This window comes from Cucumis melo, chromosome 10 (assembly GCF_025177605.1).
Source record: "Cucumis melo cultivar AY chromosome 10, USDA_Cmelo_AY_1.0, whole genome shotgun sequence".
Taxonomy (NCBI): Eukaryota; Viridiplantae; Streptophyta; class Magnoliopsida; order Cucurbitales; family Cucurbitaceae; genus Cucumis; species Cucumis melo.
In genome coordinates this window covers 15,888,860-15,900,966 of record NC_066866.1, presented here as the reverse complement: position 1 = coordinate 15,900,966, position 12,107 = coordinate 15,888,860, and the positions used below count along the sequence as shown (strand labels likewise).

The 12,107-nt window shown below is 33.1% G+C and overlaps 1 long non-coding RNA gene across 1 annotated transcript in view; it reads left to right on the top strand.

Moving 5' to 3' along the window:
• Nucleotides 1-11,491: 11,491 nt before the first annotated feature.
• LOC107991707 (uncharacterized) overlaps nucleotides 11,492-12,107 on the top strand; it is an 84,776-nt gene continuing 84,160 nt past the window's right edge. The window contains exon 1 of the long non-coding RNA XR_007824252.1: nucleotides 11,492-11,644. This is a non-coding gene — a long non-coding RNA (uncharacterized LOC107991707). The remainder of the gene's footprint in view (nucleotides 11,645-12,107) is intronic.

The window sequence follows — 12,107 nt, the reverse complement described above, 5'->3', positions numbered from 1 at the left end:
CTTATTAATTACCACACAGCTGTCTTTACTAAAGTTTACACTGTAGCCTTGATCACATAGCTGACTTACACTAATCAGATTTACTTTTAAGCCATTCACATATCTAACATCATTCAGACATGGAAGATTATCTTTGACAATGTTTCCTTTTGCTATAATTCATCCTCTTGCTTCGTCTCCAAATGTAACATGGTCAGAATTACACTCCTTTAGTTCAGAAAAGAAAGATCTGTTTTCTGTCATATGTTTAGAACAACCACTATCAAAATACTAGGCATCAATCGTGACTTGAACATATGTGAATGCAATATTACATTGTCTTGACTGTTTAACTCTCCAAACTATACCACTTCTTTTTCTCTTATCTTGTTTTGCAGGACTTGCTTTATATTTTCGATTGTTGTGTTTTGCCTTCCACTGATACAATATATCTCTCTATAGTTCATAGCAAAAAGGTCTAATATGACCTTTTTGACCACAATAGTGACAACTCCATTTAGTAGTTTTAGCTGAAGGGCTAACTACTTTCGTTGTTGTGACTGTGTCTGTCTTGTCATTAACTGATGCAGGTACAAACTTTATTTCGGTTGTAGTATTGATGAGTAATTTTTATGTTGTATTGATGTATCTTGGCCGAATTGTAACTACACACAGCCCTGATGAGTAATTTTTATTAATATTCACTTAAGTCAAGATACATCAATACAACATATAAGCTCAGTTTAATTATATGACTTAGTAGCATATGTCTCAGCTTTAGACTTCAGGCTCCCCCTGAATGCGTGAATCACTTTTCTTCATGATGTCTAACTTCAGGCTCCCCCTAAACACATAAGTGAATAGCTCCGACGATATCTTTATACTCTACTAAAGATCGCAGTAACCACACATTCCACTATCTCGTCTTTTACGTTACTCATCAATAGACACAACTTCGATCAACATATTGATCTTATAGTCATGAGATCGTAATACCTTTTTAGTCCCAGTAGTTTCTGTGAATCGCTCTTTGAAAACCTTCAACCGTAGATCGTTCACCTTTAGTCCCTTTTTTTCCCTCACAAATAAAGTATCTCAACGGCCTATTTATACACATAATAATCGTATGTATAAATCTTTTTTTTAAAGATAATTAATAAGATTCCTAAGATAATGAGGAATTTTTTATCCTTTTAAATATCTTTATATTTTTAAGATTAATTAATCATTAATTAAAAAGATATTCTCAAAAGTCTTTTAGACAAAATCTCCAACATATTGAGATATCATTTCATTCTCCTGCATAAATTTATAAAATAGATATCAATATATGATTTTGTAGACACCAATAATAGTGGATATTAAGAAAACATATATAGAAAGCTTAATAAATGTAGAAAATTTATAAAATTAGAAAATAACATACTAATGGTTAGTTTAATAGATGACCATGCAACCGTACTGCTAAAAGCTTCTTCAATACATGTCATTTCTATTTTCTAATGTTGGCCTCTACAAATATGCATTGGGTTTCTTTGATGTATCAACCCATACTTTAACTACATGTGAACCAATAGGAATGTGATGAACAAGAGTAGTTGGATCGTTAGAAGACTTTAGTATCATTAGAAGACCATCTACAATGTGAAGAATGCATTTATTAGTCGTTAGTGGAGTGAATGCTAGTTAGTGAATATTGATTAATTCAATTAAAGAGTTTAATTAATTAATCTCATACCATTGAAGATTCTAATCTGTAAGTTCATAAGGTCTCATTGTTATCTCACTAAGGATAAAAATGAGGAATAATTTGAATTAACCAAATTGTTTAAGGGAATTTTATATTAATATGATTAATATAAAAGCATAATGTATTTTGATACGTTATAGGATACAGTTAATTATAAATATGATCTATAATAATAATAAATATATATAAATAAATAAATAAATAAATATATATATATATATATATATATATATATATATATATATATATATATATATATATTATATGAGAGATATTTGAATGAGATTCGAATATTAAAATCATATGAATTATATTCATATAAAGTTATAGAGTAAAATTAATGTGAATGAGATTCACATTAAAACTATATTATAAGAGACATATACGCATATAAGTATATGATATCTGTATGTTAATTAATTACTTGGAGTGAACTACTCTCAAGCAATATACATTCTTTAGGGTTTCTTGCTTAATTAGTGATGAATATCACAATGTGATTCTCTAGAAAAAGAAAAGCCTTCCTTTATCTTTGTAACGATTAATCCCCCTCTAAATTCTTTTTGTCAAAAATTTTTTGGTAGGGGAGCAAACGGGTTGGATTGGGAGACATTCTCAATCTAACTCATGTTTTTGGGTTGATTAGGTTGGCAATTCAAATAACCTGAATTAAGTTCCTACGACCCAACCCAACCAAACCCATAAAATACAGGTTGGGTTAGGGTTGGGTTGTCAAGTTGTTTTGTTGTTTTTTTTTTTCGTTTCTAAATTTTAATGTTTGTAAAGTTCAAAATTGTTCCTTTTCTAAAAAAAAAAAAGAATGTTGTAATCTCCAATTCTCCATAGCCCATCAAAATATTGGTGCTCATATAATAATTTCTTAAGTGAATAATAACTAAAAAGGACAACCACAACATACTTTGAAGCACTCAAATAATAATCCACATAAAATAATACAATGGTCCATACAATAATCCATAACATACTTTGAAGGAAAACCAAAAACAAAAAATTGGTTCTTCTTCAAAGCACTCAAATAATCAGGAATAAGTAATTTCTTCAAATTCTCCACCCAACCACCAACAAAAGAAAACATAAAAACAAAGTGACTGGTCTGCTTCTAGATTATTAAACTTTAGACATACATGAAACATTGAAGTTTAATTTTTGATTAGTAAATAATTTTAGTGTACCTATCACACCCTACTTCAGATGCCGCTTCATGCGATCAAGAGGAGGCGTGTTGCCTAGACATTCAACGCACATCTCTCATGAGATGGTACACGTAATGCTAAGCAGAACAACTTCTTTAAATACAAAGTTAAACACAGAATTTGCACTTTGATGAAACAAGAGAACTTCATTTGATAGACAATTCACAAGAGTACATTCGGTTCTTAGTACTCAAATTGTTCAAAAGAAATATAGACTGAAAAAATGACTTGACTTTTCTTGCCTAGCTTCTACATATTTCACAAGATAACAATGGTCACTACCAAAATAATGCAATTCATGAGGCACGATAGACGATCAAGACATCAAGTTCTACGCCGGATGTCCTTCGTTACTTGGGGAGGAGGGAGTAAAACAAAATATTGAAAGAGTTAGACGAAAACGCTTAGTGAGTGAGATCTCTTAACAAGTGCTTTACGTAAATTAGTTGCCTTTTTCACCACATAATCTTTTCCAATGCAGGTATCATGGCAAAATATAAATCAACTATTTTGTGAGTTCATTCTACACAATTAATTTCATCTTTGTGTATCATCTCCCTAGCTCAATCATTTACCACATTCTTTTACCAAGTTGTAGTCATGCAGAGGAACCTCAACACACTGGTAAATACCATAAATTTTCTTACGTATAACACACATTTCCATGTTAGATCATATATCAAGCAAATAGGCATCTTACACTAGATCACACAGCAAGTATGAGGCATCCTAATCAAGATCACAAATAATGAATAGGGCATTCTATTCTAGATCATACAACAAGAATAAAGTATCTTATCTTAGGTCACACAGCAAGGATAAGGTATCACATTATACAGGGTACAGAGATTATATTTTCTTGACTTAACAGTTTTGTACATTATTCAGCAACCATCATTTCAAGACATGACGTCAACATTAACCTCAATGCATTTAATCGTAATGCAACTTCTCACTCAAAGAGGATGCTTCCACAGTATTCCTTAACCAGAAATCATTTATAAAATACTTCTTTTCCATTTATAAGATCACTTATGTTTTAATGATGAAAAAACATAATGAAAATTATGTTGTTTATAATTTCAAAATAATATATCAAGGATTTTAAACACATAAAAAAATCCTTTTTCTCTTGGAAATATTTAGCAAGAAAAATCACTCACAATCACAGTCGACTAGCTTCTGAGGTCGAAGTCTCCCTTACACTTTTTGGAATTCTTTTTGGAAATGAGCTCGTTTTATGTCTGAAATCCTTAGGTATCTTTCTAGTTCTTTCTTAATGATATTAAGGTAAAAAGTATCTTCAAATGATTTGAATTCCTCCATTTATAGATTTTACCGACGAGTTTTTTCATGTCAAAATGATTCCTCTAACCGATGGTGAGAATTGGCCCAATCTTAAAACGTCACATGCCCATGTCAATCCCTTATCCTGAACTTAGATCGGGCGGCTGGGTCAAATCAATCACCGACCTATTAACGTCTAGTTCACATCATTGTTTCTAGGTGAAGTAACTCAACTTGTCTATCTATTCGACGTATAACGTTTTTCGTAGAGAGGTCTTTCGTCGCATAGTCCTTCCCCAAATCGCATTTTACCAATCGAAATCTCTTCATGCATTATCCACATCGTAGGATCTTCATCGTATTGTGGAATGTGATCAAGACCTTATAGTATAAGGATTCGAACACATTTTGGAAATCCTTTTTATTTTGAAATCATTTAATAACAAGGACCACTCACTCTCAACAATCGGCTAATGGAATACGAGACATGCACAACGAAAATAAAACGACCTATTTTACTCTAAATGTAACTAAACATTTTAGTAATTAACATGCATAAACTACCATAATTAAACGAAATTAGGGTTAAAGGAAAAACTCACCTTTAAAGATTTTTTATCTTCGTAATCTCCTCACGAACATGAACTGAGCCACCACTAGGATTACTATTCTCTAAACCTAGAACCGGGTTGTAGGACTTGATAAGGTGGAGAAAATTGAGAGAGATGGAATTTGGTGTTGGAAAAATTTAGGGTTGAGATTATGGAGAGAATTAAATTGTTGAGAGAAAAATGTAATTTCAAATTACAAAATTGGTAAAAAGTTTTTTCACATTTGAAATCAAGCCTATTTATAACCTAGTTACATGCAAAAATGCATGTAATTTGTTCATAAAATCTCAACACCTAACATTCCACTAACCATTAGTGGATTTTAGTGGGTTAGGTACTTACATCTCATGTAGTCACCTATCCAACCACTAAATGTTAGTGGGATTATCCAACAAGGATTATCCAACAAAATGTTGGATTTTCCCACTAACTTTAATTCAAGGGCAATATGGTCATTTAACCATTCAAGTCAAAGTCAAACAAAAGTCAAAAGTAAACATTTTGACTTTTTTCCATTTTGTCTATCTTGACGAATTTCGACCTTTCGAGTATGAATTCGCATTCAAAATCATATTTGAATATAAAATCGGTCAAAGTTTGACTTTTCAAAGTCAAAATGCTTTTGACTTTTCACAACTTTGACCATTTTAATCAATTTCGAGCTTCCGAATATGAATCTATATCCATATTTTTAATATTTAAATCAAATTTAAACATAAACCTCTATCTCAAACTTATAACTGATGACTATATCATATATATTTGTCGGTTTCTCTCTTTATACCTAATTTGAACAATTCGAATTATTCCAACATATTGTGCTAAGTTAATTCCATATGAGCTAGCAGGAGAACTTATAGACTATGGACTCCAACGACTCGTGATTAACTAGCTAAACCTTTTTAAATCGAGCTAATCAAGATTCATTAACTAATAGCACATTCCACTAAAGTCCCATAGTTGCACTCCCCTCACTATAGATATATTTTTGTCCATCTAATATAACCACGATTAGTAAATTAATCATTCATAGTTTGTTCATAACCTCGACTAGGTCAAAATACCGTTTTACCCCTCAGATTACATCTTACTCCTTAAGTCCCACTGATCCACTATTGAACAATTGGTTTAAGGTCTAACCATAAACCAAATCCCTCTCGGTACAATGAGATGGTGGGGCCCCTTGTTCAAAACTTGAATTTAGTCATTCAGGGAATAACTTGTCTACTAACCCTAAAATGGGTAGGAATGAATTCTATCTTGCACTTATGTCCCTAGTTATCCACCCGATCTTACCCCTAAAATAGAAGACTTATTGGGCCAGCATTGTTGAGCTATCCTTACAAATACAGATATAAGGATAATTTTGTTTGAATAGAATTTCATAGTAAGCTCAAGATTAAAATTAAGTTACCTAGGTCATTAAATAGTCAGTTTTATGTAATTAACGATGTTATAACTTAAAAGTGACTATTTCATAGTTCCAGTCTTACGTAAACTCTTTACATAGGATGCATCAACTTTTATGTATCTACATGAATGATTTAGGATCACTTCGTTTGTACTGACTCCAAAGTCGGCCACATCCATAGTGTCCTTAGAATTAAGTCGTCCAACCTTATTCATATACTATAGACCGTTTGAGCTATATACTCGAACTTGATCCACGTTTTTGTTTATACATAAAGTTCAAGGCTACACTAGATAACCTTGAGACCTTAGTTTATTAGATTCAAGATTATAGTATTTTATTTTCACTAATAAGTCCTCAATAACCACTTTATTGGATATAATATAATTTAAACTACAAACTATGAGTTTTAAGATATAAATTCCAACACTTGCAACCTTTTGTCAAGTTCTCAAGCTTCAGGAAATTCTTGAGAATCTTGGAAAATTCCTCAATTCCTTCTATTTATAGTTAGATTCCTTTTATTTATAGGCTTTTTTGGTGACGTTTTCCATGTTGAAATGATGACTTCCGTTAGTGGTAAGAACGGTTCAATCATAGAATGCCATTTGTTCTTGCCAAATCCTTATCTTTGGATTCAAATTGGACGGTATGGTCAAATCAATCACTGACCTACTAATACATGGGCAACACTATTATTTTTAGGTGGAGTAGACTCAACGCCTAATCACTAGCCACGTTGCCTCTCTCCAATATTCTTTATTTATCGTATAACCACTTCGCAAAACACGAGTTACTTTTTGATGAAAGTCTCATCGCACTAATCATTCTTTTCACTTGAATTTCAACACATTAGACAAAACACGATTAGGTTCTTACATATCACACCTTGTCTTTGACCCTCTTCTCTTAGCCTAAGAGAAGGTGTAAAGCCATCAAACACTACGCTACTCTCATGACACTTAGTGAAAACTTACTGAACTTGCTAACTCTTAACTTACATAAAGAAACTAAGAGAATATGCAATACTTTAATAAAAAAAATTAGAACACCTATACAGTACTTACAACGTATTGAACTAAAAATTTAGGCTCGGGAATCACGAGCTCTACCTTGAAAATGGAAAACATTTGAATGAATGAGCTAGGAGCCCAATGAGTGACTATTAAATGCACTTTTAAATCAAATACTTAAAATCTCAGGAAAGCAGTAATAATTAAAACTTTCTCTTTATTCTATACCTATCTAACTAGGTTTTGTTAGAATTTAATCAACACTCATAACGGTATTTTCTCTGTAACTAGTTAAGTTGTGGTAGAATTTAGTCGATACCAACAACGGTAATCTCTTTAAAACTAGACATGAAGTAGAATTTAATAGATACCCACAATCATCCTCATCGAAGTGGAATTCTACATCACAATAGTGAAAATCTCTCTATGTGCACATAGTAACTATCCCTGAAAGGCTTAAACTGATCTCTGGATATCTTAGGTATAGGGTAAATTAAAATAACTCATAAAACTTAACTTAAATAACTAGCTCAGGTAAGTCATACTTAGATAAATAGCATGCCGGTAGAAAGCTTCATATAAACTCATATTTGCTTTTAAATCATGTTTTGCTTAAATACTTGCTAAATCTCATGTTTAAATACTTTTAACTAAATCTCATGCTTAAATGCCCAAGATAATTCTCATGTTTTGTAACTCAATGTAAATAGATAAATTATGCTCATAATAAATCTTGATTAGTAACTTAGGAGGCGTTTGTGGGAAGGGTTGGGCTATGGAGGGTTAGGGTTATGATAAACCTAGTGTTATGATAAACCTAGGATTATGATAAGATGTGTTTGGGGGAAGAGTTATGGAGGAAGTGTTATGATAAAATGTGTTTGGGGGAAGGGTTATGAAGAAAGTGTTATGATAATGTTTTGATAAGATGTGTTTGGGAGAAGGGTTATGTGGGTAGGGTTATGATAGATTAAGGAAGAGTTGAAGAAGAGTTAAGGAAAAGTTGAAGAAGTGTTGAAGAATGATTGAGAAAAAGTTGAAGAAGGGTTAAGAAGTGTTGAGGAAGGGTTAAGGGGCTAAAACTAGGGTTACATAACTCTTCCCTCAAACGAGGGTTGGATTACATAACCCTAACCCCCCATAACCCAACCCTTCCCCCAAACGCCCCCTTAAAGTTTACTTTAAATAATTTTGCTTGAAATTCATGCTTAAACTAAGAAAATTAAAACCATTTTATCACTCATGGGTTTAGGCTAGATCTATTAGGTTTGTAAGCTTACCTTATGTCTTCTTGGCGGGAAATAAAATAATTATATTTCTAATTTAATTCTCTTAGTCCTTAAAAATTCCAAATTTAAACGTAAAAGTCTAAAAAATATATATATAAAAAATGGCACAATGGCATGGTTGGGCACATGGCTGTATGGATGGCATGAGTTGGGCACACAAGACATTGTGAAGGGTTACTAGAATGCGTGTTAACCTCCCTGGCCACGCTGCATGCCCACTATGGCTACAAACCCTTTACCATGTGTCTATCTTGTGCGCACAAGTCTTGCTGCGTAGCCCTTTGGCGCATGTAGGCCTTGAAGCCTATTCACCTGATGTACGAGCAAGCCTTGATGCATGGTCATTATGCGCATGCATGATTCCATGGCCCTGCGATAGGTTTGCTTTATACTATACATGATACAAAATATTAGCACTCACTCGCACAAGCAACATTTCATGGCAGCTTTTTCTGCCTAGTGTCTTAATGTCTAGCCAAGGACATACTTGCTTGCCCATAACCTCCAACCTACCTGCTTAGACACAAATTCTAGATTTCACCTAAAAAATTCATAACTTAATATCCATTAATCAAATTGAAAACCCTCTTTCTACAAACTTCTTTCTTAACCACTTAACTAGTTTACCTCAAATTTTCATATCACAATTCCAAGTATTCCTTTGGCTAGCCTCTAATCTTTGACCACTGTCTTGGGTTCCTTAAAAAATAGACCGAGTGGTGATTCCTTCAACCATTCATCATATTCCTCACTTCCTCTTCTCCAGAAAGCCCTCGTTGAGAAACTACCCTATTTAAACTTTAACTTTCTTTCAAGACTAGAATCACTCAATTCGTACAAGGGGTTATGAAGTACTTTCAATTAAAAGTTAAACTTATAGAGTTCTCTGCATTGAAATGTATTTCTGAAGTAAAATACAAATTTACAAGTGTCTTAGTCTTGTTACCTTCATATTATAGAACTTTCCAACAATAAGAAGTATTACTATAAATATGGGTGACATCTCCTGTAAACGCGATATTTTCTTGGTTTAATTTCTTTAAATGTGGAAAATGAAAAGAAAAGAAAATGGAAATTAAAGAAAAGAAAGAAAAGAAAGGAAAAAAGGAAAAAAAGAGAAGAAAATTTCATTTTTCTTTTCTTCTTCTTCTTTTTCTCTTCCCTTCGCCACCAAACATTTTGAAGAAACATTCTCATCCAACTTCCATTTTTTTCCTTCTTCAATTTACAGAGAACATTTAAGAGAGAGTTTGGAAGGAAGTAGAAGAGAAATATTACAAGAATTTTGAGGTTGAAGAAGAGAAGGAGAACTCAAGCAAAGTGTATGCATGGCTGAATCTTGATTCATTCTGCACATCACTAGTTTTTAATTCGGTTTGAACTCTTTAAAAGGTATTAAGAGGTGAGGTTTACATTTACTGAAAGTTAACTCATTTTCAAACAAATTCTATGAAGACAGTTGGAGCCAATTCGGATATTCATTGGGTGCTTTTTGATGAAGAAAACAGGGCAGTTGGTTTTTACTCGTAATCAGGAGGTCTCTAGTTTTTCTTGTATTTCAGAGTGTACCAGTAGAGTTAGGATCTCTATTTGGTATGGTTGGAAATATTATTCAATTTACTACAACTTTCATGATGAAATTATGAACCAAAAACGACTAAAAATAAGTTAAATTGTAGGAACAAGTTAAAGAGGTCGTGTGCACACGATTCTTGAAGTTGTTCTGTTTTGAGGGTAATCTAAGTTTATTCACAGGGAATCCGATTTACATGTCTTCAGGTAAGTTTTAGAGGATCTTAAAATGAAGATTTTGATATAAAGAACGCTCATTTTGGTGAAGTGTTGAGGAAGTTATAATCATTTGAAGTTTATGTTAGAAATCTGGAAATTTCAGAGAGTTGTTGAAATAGGATTTTATTTCTTAAGTTTTGTTTTCATGAGCGTCATCTTTAGTGCGACATGTTATGTATATCTTTAGAAAACCAGAATGTTTAGAGTTCCAATATTCGGTTGGGTTGTTGGCAGGCCGAGAAGAATTAAACCGAGCTTATAGACCAAGGATTTAGCTCAAGATGGTGAGTGACAAAACCAACTTTGAAATATTTTCCATAACTGTTATTATGATTGAATGCGATAAATGTTTATTTACGAAGCTATGAAAGGTATTTGAATTTCATGACTATTTTCAAGTATACATTTGGAGACTAGATTTCTTAAAGAAATTTATTCTAGCACGTAGATATTAAATGTTTGGAAAGTATTTAAACCACAATGTTTTAAGCAAAGCATGAATTAGTAAGAAGTTTTGTTTTAAGAACTACATTTTCCACGAAAGAGCTGAGTAAAGTTCGAGCTTTGTGTAAAATTTATAAGCAGGCATGTTTTAATATTTTTAGATGATTTATGAAATTTTCATTAACTACATGACTGAGATCTTGAGCCTGAGGCTAGAGATTACCGTGTGCACACTTAGATTCCGTTGTTGACATTAAGTGTACTCCGTAACAACGATGCTGTTATGAGTGCTGGGTGGGTCCCACTACGACAAAGACGATGGGAGTGCTGGGTGGGCCCCACTACATCGTAGAGCTTGTAAACGTTGTTATATTGGGTGTACCCTACACAACGTAGATTTTTCATGTTAGTTAAAATGCTTCGATATACTTGATATGCCTTGCTAGATTTCAATGACGAACATGCTGAGTATTTGAGGAAGCTATTCTTACTACTACACGTTTACATTTACGACTTGTATAAACAGATTTATATGTGTAAAGTTTTCACGTGCTCTTATCTTTAAATTCATAGTTTTAAACTGAGTCACTCATTGAGCTTCATAGCTCACCCTTTAAAAAATGTTTTACCCATTTTCCAGGTAGAGATCGAGTTCCCGGTGCCTGATAGACTGTCTTAGTCTGCTAAAGCTCCATTATCGATTGCCATTACGTGTTTTGAGTTGGGCATAGAGTCTGTTGTGTTATGATGTATATACACCCTTGTATGTTATAGATACTCCACAGTTTGTATAAGCTTTAGGAGCTGCAGTTGTGTAAATTTTTGTTGGTTATATTTTGATTAAGGCGTCTTTAGGTTTACTCGTGAAATCAATTAATTTCGAGGTACACTTCATGTATGTGTTTGACTAGACTAGGATCCGTTGTGTTTTGTTGCATGTATAATAGTTTATATACTAGATTCGCAAGTTCATCACATGAAAGTTTTAAGCAGAGTCGACAGATACAAGTACAGAAAAGCATTGTTCGTCAGCTTCACGCCATCTTTCGGTGTAGGGTAGCAGGTAATCCGGGAGAGGGTGTGACACCTCCAACTTAGCTAAATGTTATTGTTTATTCTTAATCTCAACCACCTATAAAACACCAAATTGACTTAGCCATCTCGCCTCTTGGTCTATCAACTCAATTTGAATGCCTAGCTTCACCAACCTTGCTTGCTTAAAGCATCCTTAGCCATGTCGCATAGTCCTCAACACTTGATATTGCCATCTTGCCACCACTAATGTCTAGAACACTCATGATGTTAACCACTTCTTAAT